Below are 17,273 nucleotides of genomic sequence, written 5' to 3' on the forward strand. Positions count from 1 at the left end.
TGTCATGAAGACTCTTGGAATCCCAGGAAACAGAAACCTAAGCAAGGACACCTGATTAGGACTGTCTTTGCAGGACTTTTCCTCTCACTTGTAGAATTCTAGGAAAAAGAAACTTAAATAAATGCTTCTTGAATGTGGTTGCAGGGTTTGAATCCACCTGGTTGGACCACAGACCTTGGGCAAGGTCATCCACAGTCCTCTTCCACAAAATGAAGCCTCCTCTGGCATCTCTAGACATTTCTGGTTCCAATCTCATAGGGTTATTGTGGAGATCCAATGGAACAACATGAAGAAATCATACCACTTTAGAAGTAGGAGCTGTTAGGATTTGAGTGTTGGTATTTTTATCCAATCTCCACTCATTTATTAAACACTAATACAGGCCAGGTATGGCAGTAAATGCAGGGAGGGAGACCATTTAGATCAGGTCTACAGGGCACTGGAGGCTCTTTTCCAAAGACAAAGGTGAAAATGTCCTTGTCCTCCAGATCACTGGTTCTACCAATGGAGAGAATGCCTTCTGCAGGTCTGCAGCTCCCCTCAGGTGGGCAGTTTTGGGAACAAAAGACCATATGATGGGGGTCTTGGTGGGGAAAAGGAGCAGAAAACCTTTTTCTTTTTAAGGTTTTAAATTTTTAAAAAATGTCATTTATTTAGCAATGGGGTTAAGTGACTTGCCCAAGGTCACACAGCTAAGCAATTATTAAATGTCTGAGTTTAGATTTGAACTCAGGTCCTCCAGATTCCAGGGCTGGTGCTCTATCCACTGTGCCACCTGTCTGCCCATTAAGGTTCTATATTTTAAGAATTGAGGATTTTGAAAAATTGAGAAAGCACCCTACTGGAATTCTTTTATAAAACAGACATTCTAATACTGAAACCCAGGGAAGACAAAAGAGGGCAACAAAACAGGACAACAAAATTCTCATTAATGATTTTAAATGAAATACTATAAAATACTATAAAAAATTACAGTGATTGATACAAGAAATCATTCGTTGTCATGAAATGAGATTTATGCCAGGGATGCAAGGATGGTTCATCATTAAGAAAACAATCAACATCATTAATTACAATAAAACCTGAACCCTCTGAAACCCATGATCACCTGAATAGGTTCAGAAAAAACCCCACAAGAAAGTACAATTCTCTTTAATACTAAAGAAAAAGGGAAAAAAAAAACAAGCTCTACAGAAGATAGGCATAGAGGGACCTTTTTTAATATAACAAAAAAACTATCAAAAGCAAGTATAAATATAAGCAATGACGATACAATAGAACCTTTTCCAGCAAACATGGAAGTGAAGCAAAGATGTCCTCTCTCCCCATTAATATTTCTTACAGTATGGTTATAACATATTGTAATATACTATATACTATGTTCTATACTATATAGTAATACTTCATATAGAAAAGTTAGCAATAAAACTAAAGAAAAGAATTAAATAATTAAAGATAGGTAAAGGGGAGCTAAAAATACCCCTGCCTGCTTATGCTTAAGAAGATTTACTTGTGAAACTCTGGGAAATTAGCAAAAACACTGAGACAATAGTTTAGTAAAGTTGCAGGCAACAAAATCCTCAAAAATCAACAGTATTTTTATAAGAGAAAACACAAGATGCAATAACAGGAAAGGAAAATCCCATGCAAAATTTACTACAAAATGTATAAAAATATTTGTGATTGAATCTAACAAAGCTCTTAAAAAGTTTGTATGGGTTGAATTACAAAGTGTTCCTTAAAAAAATTAAAGAACACCCTAAACAGCAGGAGAGTTGTTCAATGTTCATGGTGAGGCTGTGCCAAAATAATAATAATGACAATTCTTTTTAGCTTTTTTTTTTGGCAATGAGGTTAAGTGGCTTGCCCAAGACCACAGCTAGGTAATTATTAAGTGTCTGAGGCCGGATTTGAACCCAGGTACTTCTGATTCCAGGGCCGGTGCTCTATCCATTGTGCCACCTAGACATCCCAATAATGACAATTCTAACAAAATTAATTTATACTTTCAAAGTTATACTAATCAAATTTTATGAAGGTAATAGACCTTCATAAAATAAGAAGAAAATTCATTTGGAAAACAAATTATCTATAATATAAAGTGAAATGATCGAAGATTTTAGTAGTAAGGGAGAATAGCACTTCTGAACCTCAAACTGTGTTATAAAGAAGCATTCCTCAAAACCATCTGGTATTAGTTAAAAAATAGAATGGACTAAACAAGGAAGATTTAGAAACCAAATTCAATAATCAAGTGTTATATAAAGTGAAAACTCCCTGTGAAAAACTTCCCAGAACACTGGAAAGCAATCTGTCTTTAGGCTTAGACTGTCTTCCACAATGAATTCAACACTTTCAGATCTCTAGGAAACAGAATCCTAATAGAATAGAGGGCACATAAGGATAATCTTTGCATGCTTTTCTCTCATCCTTGAAATTCCAAAAAATAGAAACTTAAAAGGAGGACATCTGATGAGGACAATCTTTGCAGGGTGGGTGTCTTTCCATTCCATTCCTTTCTCAGATGTCTCATGAGTTATCTTTAGTCTTCCCCTCAACCATTCCCCTCCCTTCAAGTATATCTGCCCCAGGTTCCCAAATTTCCCTAGTATCTATTGAATCCTTGTTCTCTGAAAGAGTCAAAAAGCCCAGTGCCACCACCAGATAAGATAGAAGTTGTCTTCTATGTCACTGGAAAATCGCATGATAGACATGTTTTCATCCCAAAGGTGGAAAAGGGAGATGTTCTGAAAGCATACATGACAAGTAGGTTGAAAATATGCTGTGGTTAGTCATCAGTTTTCTAGAAATAGATCCAGGGGAACACAAGAAGAAAGGTGAGAAGTTGAATAAAATCTTAGAAAACTTAGATATTATAGAGCTGCATACTTTTCAGATTATGAAACAATAAAAATTCCAAGTGATAAAGGACCATGGGAAAGATAAATAAAAAGTGAATTGGAAACTAAATAACTTAATTTTAAAAAATGAGTGGATCAGACTTCTGGCCAATATGGCGGAGAGAAGACAGGCACAGTTCTAAAGTCTCCTGATCTTTCCCCATCTATGATATGAAACAAACCTCTTAACAGAAATCTGAGCCACAAAACCCAGAAAGAAAAAGCCAGGATTTGCTTTCTGTGGTCCTGGATGAGTCCAGGCGCAGAGGCGGATCAGCCTCATTAGAGGTGGGGTAGGAGCCCCAGGAGCCTAAGGCCCGAGAGCCATATCTGCTTAATCAGCAGGGCTAGAGCCTGGTTGACCATGGGGGCTTGGGTCAACAAGAGAGCAGAGGCACAGGTGCTGGTGCTGACCCTCTGGAGCTTGCCGGCAGGGCTGTGGGGGAAGAGCTCTGGTGCAGGAGAGCTGCGGACATCATCCCTGGGCTTCTCTGGTCTGAGGAAATGTGAGTCCATGCCTTTATAGCGTTTGAGGCCTCTTCCCAGAACAAACACAATTACAGACTACTTCTGTCCCAGGCACAGGTGTGTGAGCAGAAGAACCAGCCCAGCTGACAATAGGAGAAGGATGACCTCACCCCAGGGTAAAGCCCACCATTGATTGAAGACAAAAATATTTAACAGCTACAATCACTCCCTCCAGGCTAAGGGAGTAGGCCTCAAAGTCACAAGACACTCCAGAGAAAGCAAACAGCACCTCCTACTGGCCAGTCAGAGAAATTGCACCCAGTGAGCAAATCCTCTAGCACCTTGTACTGGCCAGCTGGAGGTACTGCACTCAATGAGTAAAGCCTCTAGGGCTCCCAACACCAATCCCCTGCGAACCAGCCCCTCCCCAACTCAAGGTTTTAGCAAAATGAAGAAAGGTCAGTAGAAAAGTGGATCCATAGAAAGATTCTTGGAAGGAAAAGACCCTAATTTAGAGAGAGAAACTTTGAGGAGAATATGATCTGGTCTCCAGCACAGAAAGACTTCCTTGAAGAAATAAGGAGTTTAAAAATCAAATGGAAAATTTGGGAGAGTCAATTAACACCTTGCAACTAGAAAACAAATCACTGGAAAATACAATTGGACAAATACAAAATGAGAATAATTCTCTCAGATCCTCAATTGGGCAAATGCAAAAAGAAAATGATTCTCTCAAAACCTCAATTGGTCAAATGGAAAGCTCTTTCAAAAATAGAATTGACCAAATGGAAAAGGAGTTGCAAAAAGTAAATGAAGAAAATTCTTTAAAAAAAAGAATAGTCTGTGGAAACTAATGACTTCATGAGATAGCAAGAACCTGTTAAAAAAAATAAAAAAATAGAAAAAATAGAAGAAAATGTAAAATACTTCATCAGCAAAACCACTGATCTCAAGAATAGATTGAGAAGGGGCAATCTGAGAATTATTGGACTTCCTGAAAACATTGAAGAGGAAAAAAAAGCCCTGGATTTAATATTACAGGATCTAGTGATGGAACATTGCTCTGATATCATGGAACCAGAGGGCAAAGTAGTTATTGAAAGAATACATTGATCTCCTCTAGAAAGAGACCCTAAAATGAAAACACCAAGGAATGTTGTGGCCAAATTCCAGAATTAGCAGATAAAAGAGAAAATCCTGCAAACAGCCAGAAGAAAACAATTTAAATACCAAGAAACCACAGTAAGGATTACACAGGACCTGGCTGAATCAACATTAAGGGATCTAAGGGCCTGGAATGAGATATTCCAAAGAGCAAGGGAGCTTGGAATGAAGCCAAGAATCCACTGTTTTGCAAAGCTGAGCCTTCTTTTTTCCAAGGGAAAGATGGACATTTAACAAAACAGAAGAATTCCAAAAATTCCTGATAAAAAGACCAGAGCTAAATAGAAAATTTGGACATCAAACAAGAGGTTCAAGAGACAGATTAAAAGGTTAAAAAAAAGAAAAGAAAAGAAAAGAAGGGAGGGGTAAAGAAAAAAAAACTGCTTTACAATAAGTTGAAACTGGCTATAGCCCAGCATGGGAAAAAGATCCTCATAACTCTTGAGAATTGTAACTCTATCAAAGAGAATATACTTAGCCAGAAGTGATGGACACTCATGACTTTTCCATGAGACTGGTATCCAATGGGATGAAACTGGCTATAACCCTACTTGGGAGAAAGACTCTAATAACTCTCAACAATTGTAACTCTATTAGATAGAATATACTTAGCTAGAAGTGATGGATACTCAGAGTTTTCTATGACCCAGATAGAATGATTTAAAAACACTACCTTCTTAAAAAGGGGGACAAGAAGGAGATGGGAGGAAGGAGGGGATTGACTGGCATAAATCTCATTACACTAAGGGGTACAAAATACCTATGGTAATAGAGGGGAAGAAGGGAAGAGATGAGAAACACCTGAATCTTCTCATCAGACTTGGCTTAAAGTTAACTTACACACATACTCAGTTTAACTTAAAAAAAACATCTAACCTCTCAAGTATTAAATGGGGAAAAGGTAAGGGGGGGGGTTGGAGAAAGGGAGGGGGAGAAAAAAAGGGGAAGTAACAAAAGGGAAGGGAAAAGGGAAAAAGGGAAAGAGGAAAGAAAGGAGAGGGGGTAGATATAGGAGGGCAAACACACTGAAGGGGCTGGTATTCAGATACAAAATACTAGGGAATATGGAAAAAGGGGGGAAAGGGGGAAAATACAAACAGAGGGAAGACAGCATGGGGGGAAATAAAGAATTAGTAATTATAACTTTGAATGTGAATGGGATGAACTCTCCCTTAAAACATAAACATATAGCAGAGTGGATTAAAAACCAGAATCCTACAATATGCTGCTTACCAGAAACTCATTTCAAACAAAGAGATACATACAGAGTAAAGGTTGGAGCAAAATATATTTTGCTTCAGCTGAAGTTAAAAAAAGCAGGGGTAGCAATCCTTATCTCAGACAAAGCAGATGCAAAAGGAAGGAAACTATATCCTCCTAAAAGGTACCATAGACAACAGAGTGATTTCAATACTGAATATATATATCTATATCTATATCTATATCTATATCTATATCTATATCTATATCTATATCTATATATACCCAGTGGGATAGCATCCAACTTCTTAGAGGAGAAGCTGAAAGAACTACAGGAAGACATAGACAGCAAAACTCTACTAGTGGGAGACCTCAACCTGCCACTCTCAGATCTACATAAATTGAATCATAAAATAAACAAGAAAGAAGTTAAGGAGGTAAATAGATTGTTAGAAAAACCAGATATGGTAGATTTATGGAGGAAATTGAATGGGGAGAGAAAGGAATACACCTTTTTCTCTGCAGTACATGGAACTTATACAAAAACTGACCATGTACTAGGACATAAAAACCTAATGACCAGGTGCAGAAAGGCAGAAATAGTGAATACATCTTTCTCAGATCACAATGCAATAAAAGTCATATGCAATATTGGGCCAGGGAGATATAGACACAGAATCAATTGGAAATTGAATCACTTCATTTTAAAGAATGAGTGGATCAAAAAACAAATTATAGAAAGAATTAATTATTTTATCCTAGATAATGACAATAATGAAACAACATACCAAAACCTTTGGGATTCACTCAAAGCATCTATCAGGGGATATAATATTTCTTTAAATGCTTACATAAATAAATTAGAGAAAGAAGAAATCAATGAACAAAATATACAACCAAAAAAATTAGAGAAAGAACAAATTAAAAATTCCCAATTAACTACCAAATTATAAATTCTAAAAGTTAAAGGAGAAATGAATAAAATTGAAAGCAAAAAAACTATTGAATTAATAAATAAAACCAAAAGTTGGTTTTATGAAAAAAACCAATAAAATTGATAAATCTCTGGTCAATTTGATTAAAAAAAGAAAACCAAATTGTTAGTATCATAAATGAAAAAGGTGAATTCACCACCAATGAGGAGGAAATTAAAGTAATAATTCAAAATTATTTTGCTCAACTTTATGCCAATAAATTTGACAATCTAAGTGAAATTATGAATATTTACAAAAATATAAGTTGCACAGGTTAAATGAAGAGATTAAATATTTAAACAACCTGATCTCAGAAAAAGAAATTCAGCAAGCCATCACTAAACTCCCTAAGAAAAAATCTCCAGGGCCTGATGGATTCTACCAAACATTTAAGGAACAATTGGTTCCAATTCTATAAAAACTCTTTGGAAAAATAGGGGAAGATGGAACTCTGACTACTCTTTCTATGAAACCAATATGGTGCTGATACCTAAACCAGGAAGAGTTAAAACAGAGAAAGAAAATTATAGACCTATCTCCCTGATGAATATAGATGCAAAAATCTTAAATAAAATCTTAGCAAAATGATTACAAGAAGTTATCAATAGGATAATACATTTTGACCAAGTAGGATTCATCCTAGGAATGTAGGGTTGGTTCAATATTAGGAAAACTGTTAGTATACTCAATTATATCAACAACAAAGCTATCAGAAATTATATGGTCAATAGATGCTGAAAAAGCTTTTGACAAAATACAGCACCCATTCCTGCTCAAAACACTAGAGTATAGGAATAAATGGACTGTTTCTTAGAATAATTAGCAGTATCTATCTGAAACCATCAACAAGCATTATATTCAATGGGGAGCAGCTAGAGCCATTCCCAATAAGATCAGGTGAAACAAGGATGTCCATTATCACCACTACTATTCAATATTTTATTAGAAATATTAGTTTTATCAATTAGAGAAGAAAAAGAAATCAAAGGAATTAGAATTGGGAAGGAAGAGACAATAATCTCATTCTTTGCAGATGACGTGATTGCCTAGAGAATCCCAAGAAATCATCTGAAAAACTACTGGAAACAATTAACAATTTTAGCAAAGTTGCAGGATATAAAATAAACCCTCATAAATGCTCAACTTTTCTATATATGACTAGCAAGATACAGCATGAAGAGCTAGAAAGAGAAATCCCATTCAAAGTAACCTCAGACAATATAAAATACTTGGGAGTCTATTTGCCAAGGCAGACTCAGACACTTTTTGAAAACAATTACAAAATAGATTTAAATAACTGGGCAAATATCAACTGCTCCTGGATAGGCCAAGTAAATATAATTCTACCAAAACTAAACGACTTGTTTAGTGCCCTACCAATCAAAATTCCAAAAAAAATTACTTTAATGAGTCAGAAAAAGTTGTAAGTAAATTCATATGGAGAAATAAAAAGTCAAGAATTTCCAGGAATTTAATGAAAAAAAGTGCAAAAGAAGGTGCCTTAGTGTTACTAGATCTAAAATTATATTATAAAGCATCAGTCATCAAAACTGTCTGATATTGGCCAAGAAATAGAGTGGTGGACCAGTGAAATAGACTAGGTGCAATAGTAGGAAACGATTATAGTAATCTGCTGTTTGATAAACCCAAAGGGTCCAGCTATTGGGGTAAAAACTCTCTCTTTGATAAAAACCGCTGGGAAAATTGGAAGTTAGTATGGAAGAAACTTAGATTAGATCAACACCTCACACCCTTTACCAAGATAAGATCCAAATGGATACAGGATTTAGGCATAAAAAAGCAATACTATAAGCAAATTAGAAAATCAAGGACTAGTTTACCTGTCAGATCTATGGAAAGGGAAGCAGTTTATGACTAAGGAAGAGAAGGTGAACATCATTAAAAACAAACTAGATTGGGCGGCTAGGTGGCGTAGTGGATAAAGCACTGGCCCTGGAGTCCAGGAGTACCTGGGTTCAAATCCGGTCTCAGACACTTAATAATTACCTAGCTGTGTGGCCTTGGGCAAGCCACTTAACCCCACTTGCCTTGCAAAAACCTAAAAAAACCAAAACAAACTAGATGATTTCAGTTACATTAAATTAAAAAGCTTTTGCACAGATAAAACCACTGTAACCAAGATCAAAAGAAATTTAGTAAATGGGAAACAATCTTTGTAACTAATGTTTCTGACAAAGGACTCATTTCTAAAATATAAAGAGAACTGAGTCATGTTTTTAAAAAAAGCCAATCCCCAATTGACAAATGGTCAAAGGATATGTAAAGGCAATTTACAGATGAGGAGATCAAAGCAATCCATAGTCATATGAAAAAATGCTCTAAATCATCACTTATTAGAAAAATACAAATTAAAGCTTCTCTGAGGTACCACCTCACACCTCTCAGACTGGCCAATGTGACTAGAAAGGATAATAATTATTGTTGGAAGGATTGTGGGAAATCTGGGACACTATTACACTGTTGGTGGAGCTGTGAACTCATCCAACCTTTCTGGAGAGAAATCTGGAACTACACCCAAAGGGCAATAAAAATGTACATACCCTTTGATCCAGCAGTACCACTACTTGGTCTATACCCTGAAGAGATGCTGAAAAAGGGGAAAAACATCACTTGTACAAAAATATTCCTAGCAGCCCTGTTTGTGGTGGCAAAGAATTGGAAATCAAGTAAATATCCTTCAATTGGGGAATGGCTCAGCAAACTGCAGTATATGTATATCATGAGACATTATTGTTCTATTAGAAATCAGGAGGGAAGGGAATTCAGGGAAGCCTGGAGGGATTTGCATGAACTGAAGCTGAGTGAGATGAGCAGAACCAGAAAAACATTGTACATCCTAACAGCAACATGGGGGTGATGATTAACCTTCATGAACTTGCTCATTCCATCAGTGCAACAACTAGGGACAATTTGGGGTTCTCTGCCATGGAGAATACCATCTGTATCCAGATAAAAAACTGTGGAGTTTGAACAAAGTCCAAGTACTATTTCCTTTTATTTAGGGGAAAAACCCCAATATGTTATTGTCTGATGTTATCTCTTATACTTTATGTTTCTTCCTGAAGGATATGATTTCTCTCTCATGACACTCAATTTGGATCAATGTCCAACATGGAAACAATGTAAAGAATGACACATTGCTTTCTGTGGGGGTGGGGTGGAGGGAGGGAAGTAAGGTTAGAGGAAAAATTGTAAAACTCAAAATAAATAAAATCTTTAATAAAAAGGAATGAGTGGATCAAGCAACAAGTCAGAAATCATAAATCATTTTAATTCAAGGAAATGATAACAATGAGTTATCATACCAAAATTTATGGGATATAAACAAAGAAGTTATAAGGGTAAATTTTATATCTCTGAATGCTTATATGATTAAAATAAAGAGGAGATCAATGAATTGGATATGCAACTAAAAAAAGCTAGAAAAAGAATAAATTAAGGATTCTCAATTAAATGCCAAATTAGAAATTCTGAATCTCAAAGGAGAGATTAATACAATTGAAAGCAGGAAAACCATTTATGTAATAAAGAAAAGTAAGAGTTGGTTTTATGAAAAAAAATAGACAAACTTTGAGTAGTAAGGGAGAATAGCACTTCTGGACCACAAAAAAATATACCATATTACCAGTATCAAAAATGAAAAGAGTGACTTCACTATTTTGCCCAACTGTATACCAATAAATTTGATAACCTGAGTGAAATGGATTAATATTTACATAAATACAAACTACTCAGATTGACAGAAGAAGAAACTAAAATACTTAAGCCCATTTCAGAAAAAAAAATTAAAGAAATAATCAATAAACTCCCTAAGAGAAACTCTCTAGGTCCAGATGGATTTATAAGTGAATAGTTCCAAACATTTAAGGAACAACTGATTCCAATTCTACATAAACTATTTCAAAAAGTAGGAGAAGAAGGAGTTCTGTCAAATTCTTTCTATGACACCAATATGGTGCTGATATCTAAACCAGGATGAGTTAAAACAGATAATGAAAATTATAGACCAATCTCCCTATTAATATTGGTGCAAAAATCTTAAAACAAAATCTTACCAAAGAGATTACAGCAAGTAATTACTATGATAATACTCCATGATCAGGCAGAATTTATGCCAAATACATAGGGATAGTTCAATATTAGGAACACACAACCTAATTGAACAGATTTATAACAAAACCCACAGAAATTTTATGATTATCTCAGTAGAGGCAGTAAAAGTCTTTGACAAAACTCAACTTCCATTCCTATTAGAAGGAATAGGAATAGTTTTCCTTAAAATAATAAACAGTATCTATCTAAAACTATCAACGAATACTATATGTAACTGGAATAAACAAGGAACATTTCCATTAAGATCAAGGGTGAAACTTGGATGCCCATTATCCCCATTATTATTCATTGTATATTAGAAGTGTTAGCTTTAGCAATAAGGGAAGAAAAAGAAATGAAAGGAATTAGAATTGGAAGTGAGAAAGCAAAACTTTCACTCTTTTCAAATGATATGATATGATGATAGGATATTTAGAGAACTGGACAAAATCATCTACAAAACTACCTGAAACAATTAACAAATTTAGCAAAGTAGTTGGATATAAAATAAACCCACATAAATCAACAATGCTCAAGGGCAAGAGTAAGAGAAATTCCATTTAAAGTAACCACAGACAATATAAAATACCCGGGAATCTACCTCCCAATATCAACCCAGACACTGTATGAATGCAATTACAAAACACTTTTCAAATAAAATCAGATCTAAATAATAGATCTATCTTCTTTTTTCAATCTTAAAATAGGAATACATCTTTAAAATTGGAACTCATCAAATCTAAGTTAGTATAAAATTTAACTTTAATCTCAAATGTTTTTACCCTAAATAACAATTTCACTAGTCACAGCTTAGGGTTAGACATAGTTATTGTTCCCTCATGGGCCTGCAACAAAGAGTGTACTAATTCATTCATAAATAAAAGACTACACTTTTTCCACTATTCCAGTCCAAATTTGCTGTCCCAAACTGGAAAAGTGGTGATCTAATTCTATGTTTTTACCCCAGTGACTTTTAAGAAGACATCTCAATTTAGTATAAATCTGGGTTATATAAGTCCAGAAGACATCATTTAAACCAGAATCTGTGAGAAAAGAGGGGGTTTGGCTCCTGGGCAGGGTTGGGGGGGTCAGCCAGAGTGCACTGTTCCGCTGGTCGCAGGCCTCTGAAAGTCTGCTGCTAATACACACACCCAGGACAGGAGGGAGAACAAGTTTTGAACTAACTGTTAGTTCAGCCCTAGCCCCCAGTCATGGGTCCCAAATTTAGAAGTAGTAGCAGGGTTCTCCACCTATGGGGGCAGGGGGTGGAGATGGTGGGGTGAAGGTAATATGCATCAACCTGATTGAGTTAATGTGCATCAACCTGATTAAGCCCCTGAATTAAACAAGTTCAGCCTGACCAGAGGCTTCAACTCCAGGGTCCAAGCTCATTGTTGCTTCCCCAGCTCTGAACTTCTCTTCCAGTCAGGGTGGGTCCGACTGCAGTTCAGTCTCCAGACCTTCCGTTTCAGAAAAACAAGAAAGAAGCATTGTTCCAGTACATTTGGGAACAATGTGTACATAGAGGAACTATTTTTATTTTATAATTTCCTCCTTTTCTGCCAATAGGATGTTTTCATACTTTTAGTTAGCTACCTCCTGTTGATTTGAAACAGTTTTCATCTTATGTGCCCCTACTTGATCTTCCAAAAATTGATTTTCTACTTTCGTCTACTCACATGGCAGTAGCCACCTCTGCTTGTAACCTTTCTCTGACCAGCCTTCTGAGACTGGCTCTGGTCATTTTGATAAGAGCACCACTGGCCTTCACTGTCCTTCCCAGGTCTGAGGAAAGACTCTCAATACCACTTCCTTATCCACTGCTACAAATGGATGAAATAATTTATTCAGGGATTAGAGAACTAATACTGATGCCTGAGTCAATACCTGTTCGATTCTTTAATAGATTCCTTCTCCTCCAAGGTCCTTTGGAAAGAACTGGCTCTTCTTCCAATAATTTGAGATAAAATTTCATAGTCCTCTGGCCATAAGAATCAATCCACAACCTACAGTTTCCTATCAGGTCTTAAACTTGCTAATCTCTCTCTCTCTCATTCTTTGTTTTTAGAATGGGAAGGTCAACAATTTCTTTAATTCTTTCAAGATTAATTCTCCTCTGCCCTTCTCTAATTAGATAGTCTAAGTACTTTACTTCTTTTCCTCAATATATATATATATTGTAATTTTTAATCCTTGTTCCCCTAAAAAGTTCAATTGGACATTAGTGGTTGTGGCCACCCTCTTCCTTTATCCACCAGATTTCTTTCTTTCTTATCTTCCTCAATGAGGATAGCCATAGTAGCTATAATTTGTATGTCCTACATTTTTTAATCTCTGTTAGGCTCTCCTCAGATAGGACAGGCTTTCTGGTCTGTACGCAGACTCACAAAGAAAGCATAAAACTTAATTTTCCCTGTATAGGGTACGTGGGCACATCTTCTCCCATTCCTCAGAGAGGTGTCTCCACCAGCTCGCACACATCAATCTATTCAGCTTTTAGTCTAATTCTGATAAATTATCTACAAAACCTTTTCATATTACTTCCTGTCTTGTACAAGTTGTATCTTCCTCCCTGTCTGCCTCAGTGTCTGGTATCTTTTCTTGCCAGGTGATCTTGTGAGAAATAGGGATCAATCAACTCCCCTTATGAAACAAAACTCATGCCAAAGTGAGCGAAGGAAATGCTTACTACGGTTCTCCAGAGAAGTGGGTGGATTGCTACTCAGAGCATCCACATCTTTACTTATATACTGTTCAACCCCACTCCTCCCATCAGAGCCAGGATTGGTCTAGGCTCCTCCAGGTTCTATCTTCCCCTCATGTGTAGCCCCTTTATATGTTCCTCCATCCTGATCATGCCTTCACATACATCACATGTTATTAAAATGAACATTATGCTCCTCCTTGGGTGAAGAAGTCAATATGTATGAAACTGATTAAGCATATTTATTAATGAAAAGTCAGTGGCCATCCTTGAACCTGGCTGGTTTGGGCCTGGATTCCCTTCAAGAGGACCTTAAAGATTTCTATCAGCTATGATTGGGTAGGATCTCTCTTCCTCTCTTCCTCTCCATCCTGTTTCTCACATTCTTAGAGATATTGTGCATCATCTGGGTCTCCTCAATCACCCCGGGGTATCTGTTTTAGCAGTGTATATTGTTCTAATACAACCTGTGGAAATCTAACCATTAGCTTTTCCTTACAATCTTCAGAATCATAAAAGCTGTCCACAACCTTCTTCCCCACCTGCTCCAAAGCCCACTGGATAATCTTGATGGGTGACCTTGGCTTGTACTCTTGTAATGTTTGATATCCACTTGGTACTTATCACTCCTGACCACCACACAGAGATGCTCCTTCTTCACTCTGACAGGAGCTGACAAGGTTGACATGATATAGGAGGCCCTAGCCATGGCATCTTCATCTTATGGATAGAAAGAAAAAAAGGCACCTCTATGGAGATCTTTTTTTAAGCAGTGCCATCACAAGTTATACTCAGAGGTCCCCTCCACTCCCATGGCTCTGTCACAAAGTGGTCATTTGGGGAATGATCTAAATATCCCCCAAATCAGAATAAGTTTATGATAAGTAGGTTATAAACATGCAGAAATACTTCTGGAAAAAGAAGACATCATTTCATCAGACAATAAGGAAGGCTAAAAACAGGTGTCTCCATTGAAGCTGTCGGATGTCCATGAAAACACTACCCCCTCCAGCAGGAGTCCATGATTTGGCTCAGAACCAAGGTCCTTTTAGAGTGGCCGCTATGTGCAGGACCTCAACCAAGAATACATGGATCACAGTGTGGAGGAAAGACTGAGATATGGGGATTTGTCTATAGAGGCAGAAGAGTATATGATGGTAATTCATTGGAGATATTATCCCCAGAAAGGACAAAGGTTTTTCCCTGACAAAAGGAGCTCAAACTTATTAACCAATGCAAATTAATCAAGGAACCAGAGAATCTGAACCAGAACATCAGATTAGATAAAACATTCAGCACCCACTAAAAAGCTATCAAGATACAACATGGTGGTTAGAATTCTACATCAAGGGGCAGCTAGGTGGCACAGTGGATAGAGCACTGGCCCTGGAGTCAGGAGTACCTGAGTTCAGATCCGGCCTCAGACACTTAATAATTACCTAGCTGTGTGGCCTTGGGCGAGCTACTTAACCCCATTGCCTTACAAAAACCTTAAAAAAAAAGAATTCTACATCAGAAACTTGATATCCTTTATATACAAATGAATGACAAGTACATTATATTGAAAATACAGACCTGGAACCAAATAACCTCTCAACTTCAAACATTCACACAGAAACCATCTAAAATAAAGAAATTAGCAGGAGAAATCATGATGTGGGGGTGAGGTACCAATCATCCCTGTCATCCTGTCTTCTCTTGGAATTGTCTGATTAATGTTCTTGTGGAGTCTAAAAATGATATATTCCATTCCAAATTTTATTTAATTACAAAAATACTCACTTTATTCATGCAAAGCATAGAGAACATTAAATATAAAACAAATTAATAACAGAATAACTTGTCCCAGGATTCTTTCTACCTGAATTAGGTGGAAAAAGATATGAATAAGGTAGATTAATAATAATAAGTAGCAACATATCAACAGAAGTTGAGAAAATTAAACATCTTTGAAATACCAGGAAGACAAAATCAAGTGGTCAGAATAAGTGTGCTAGCCTCATAAACAAATGAATCCAAGACCCTCAAATATTCCTGAGAATTTGACCAAAAAATAGTTCTGGGGATTGGATATTTTCTTTGTTTTTTACTATTTTAATTAAGTTACATACTACCAAAATAGTTTTATGGTAAAAGTAAACATAATCTCCCTCCTCCCACCAAAGATAGAGAAACCATATGAAAAATAAAGTGAGAAAATGAAAAAAATTGTACTTCAGTCTATGTTCAGATAACATTAACTCTGTCTGGAATGAATCACATTCTTTAAGTCTGTCACAGATGTTGCTTCAATATTTTTTTCTCCACATTTGCTTTTGTTAACTATGTGGAAATACATCTATTCCTCCCAACCCCCATTGATTCTATTCTCTTTCTCATTTTGTCCCTCCTCAAAAGTGTGTTGTGGGGAAACCAAGAGGTGCAGTGGACAGAGCACTGGTCCTGGAGCAGGGGAACCAGGGTCCAAATCTGTCCTCAGATATGCAACATCACCTAGTCTTGAGACTAGGAGACACCTAAGTCATCCAGCCCCATTGCCCTGCAAACATCAATAATGACAACAGTAACAACAACAAAAGCCCAAACTCCACAAAAGTGTGTTGTATCTGACTACCCTCTCCCATGACCTTCTCTCTCCTCTGTCCCTCCCCTCCCTTCCGCCCCTGCCCCTGTCCCCTTTCTCCCTTCCCCTTCTCCTTTTTCCTCTAGGGTAAGATAGATTTCTATACCCTACTGAGTGTGTATATTGTTTCCTCTCTAAGTCACTCCATTGCAAAAGCTTTGTTCTTTACTCATTGACATGAAATATCTCAGCCCATTCTACTTCTCTTTTTCCTTTATGACTCCATATTTATAATACACTTTCATATTCAGCTCTCTTGTGCCTTATCTGTATATGCTCCTTCTGACTGTTATAATAAATGAGAATGTTCATATGAATTCATCTTCCCATGTAAAAATACAATCAGTTTAACATCATTAAATTTCCCATAATTTACCCTTCCTGTTCACCACCTCCATGCTTCTGTATTTGGAGTCCTGTATTTGGAGATCAGACTTTCTGTTCAACTCTGGTTGTTTCAACAGGAAAATTTGAAATTTCCCTATTTCATTGAATGTCCATCTTTTCCCCTGAAAGAGAATGTTTAGTTTTGCTGGGTAGTTGATTTTTGGCTACATTTCAAACTCTTTTGCCTTCCAGAATATTATATTCTAAGCCCTACAGGCCTTTAATGTAGACACTGCGAAATCCTGTGTAATCCTGACTGTAGTGCCATAATATTTGAATTATTTCTTTCTGGCTGCTTGTAATAATTCCTCCTTGCCCTGGGAGTTCTAGAATTTTGCTACCATATTCCTGGGAGTTTTTTGGGGGAATCTCTTTCAGGAGGTGAGTGGTGGATTCCTTCAATTTCTATTTTTATCTTCTACTTCTAGGGTATTGGGCAATTTTCCTGGTGAAATTCTTTAAGAAAGAAGTTAAGGCTCTTTTCCTGGTTACACTTACAAGAAACTCAATAATTTTAAAATGATCTCTCTTGGGTCTGTTTTCTAGGTCAGGTGTTTTTTCCAATGAGATGTTTCACAAGTTTTTCATCTTTTGGCTTTGTTTTATTGTTTCTTGATTTCTTACAAAGTCTTTTCCTTAGTTCTTCAGAGAGCTTTCTTATCTCCTTTTCCAACTGGTCAATTCTGCTCTTTAAGGCATTCTCCTCATTGGCCTTTTGGACCATTTTTCCATTTGACCTA

Source organism: Macrotis lagotis, chromosome 3, assembly GCF_037893015.1.
Source record: "Macrotis lagotis isolate mMagLag1 chromosome 3, bilby.v1.9.chrom.fasta, whole genome shotgun sequence".
Taxonomy (NCBI): domain Eukaryota; kingdom Metazoa; phylum Chordata; class Mammalia; order Peramelemorphia; family Peramelidae; genus Macrotis; species Macrotis lagotis.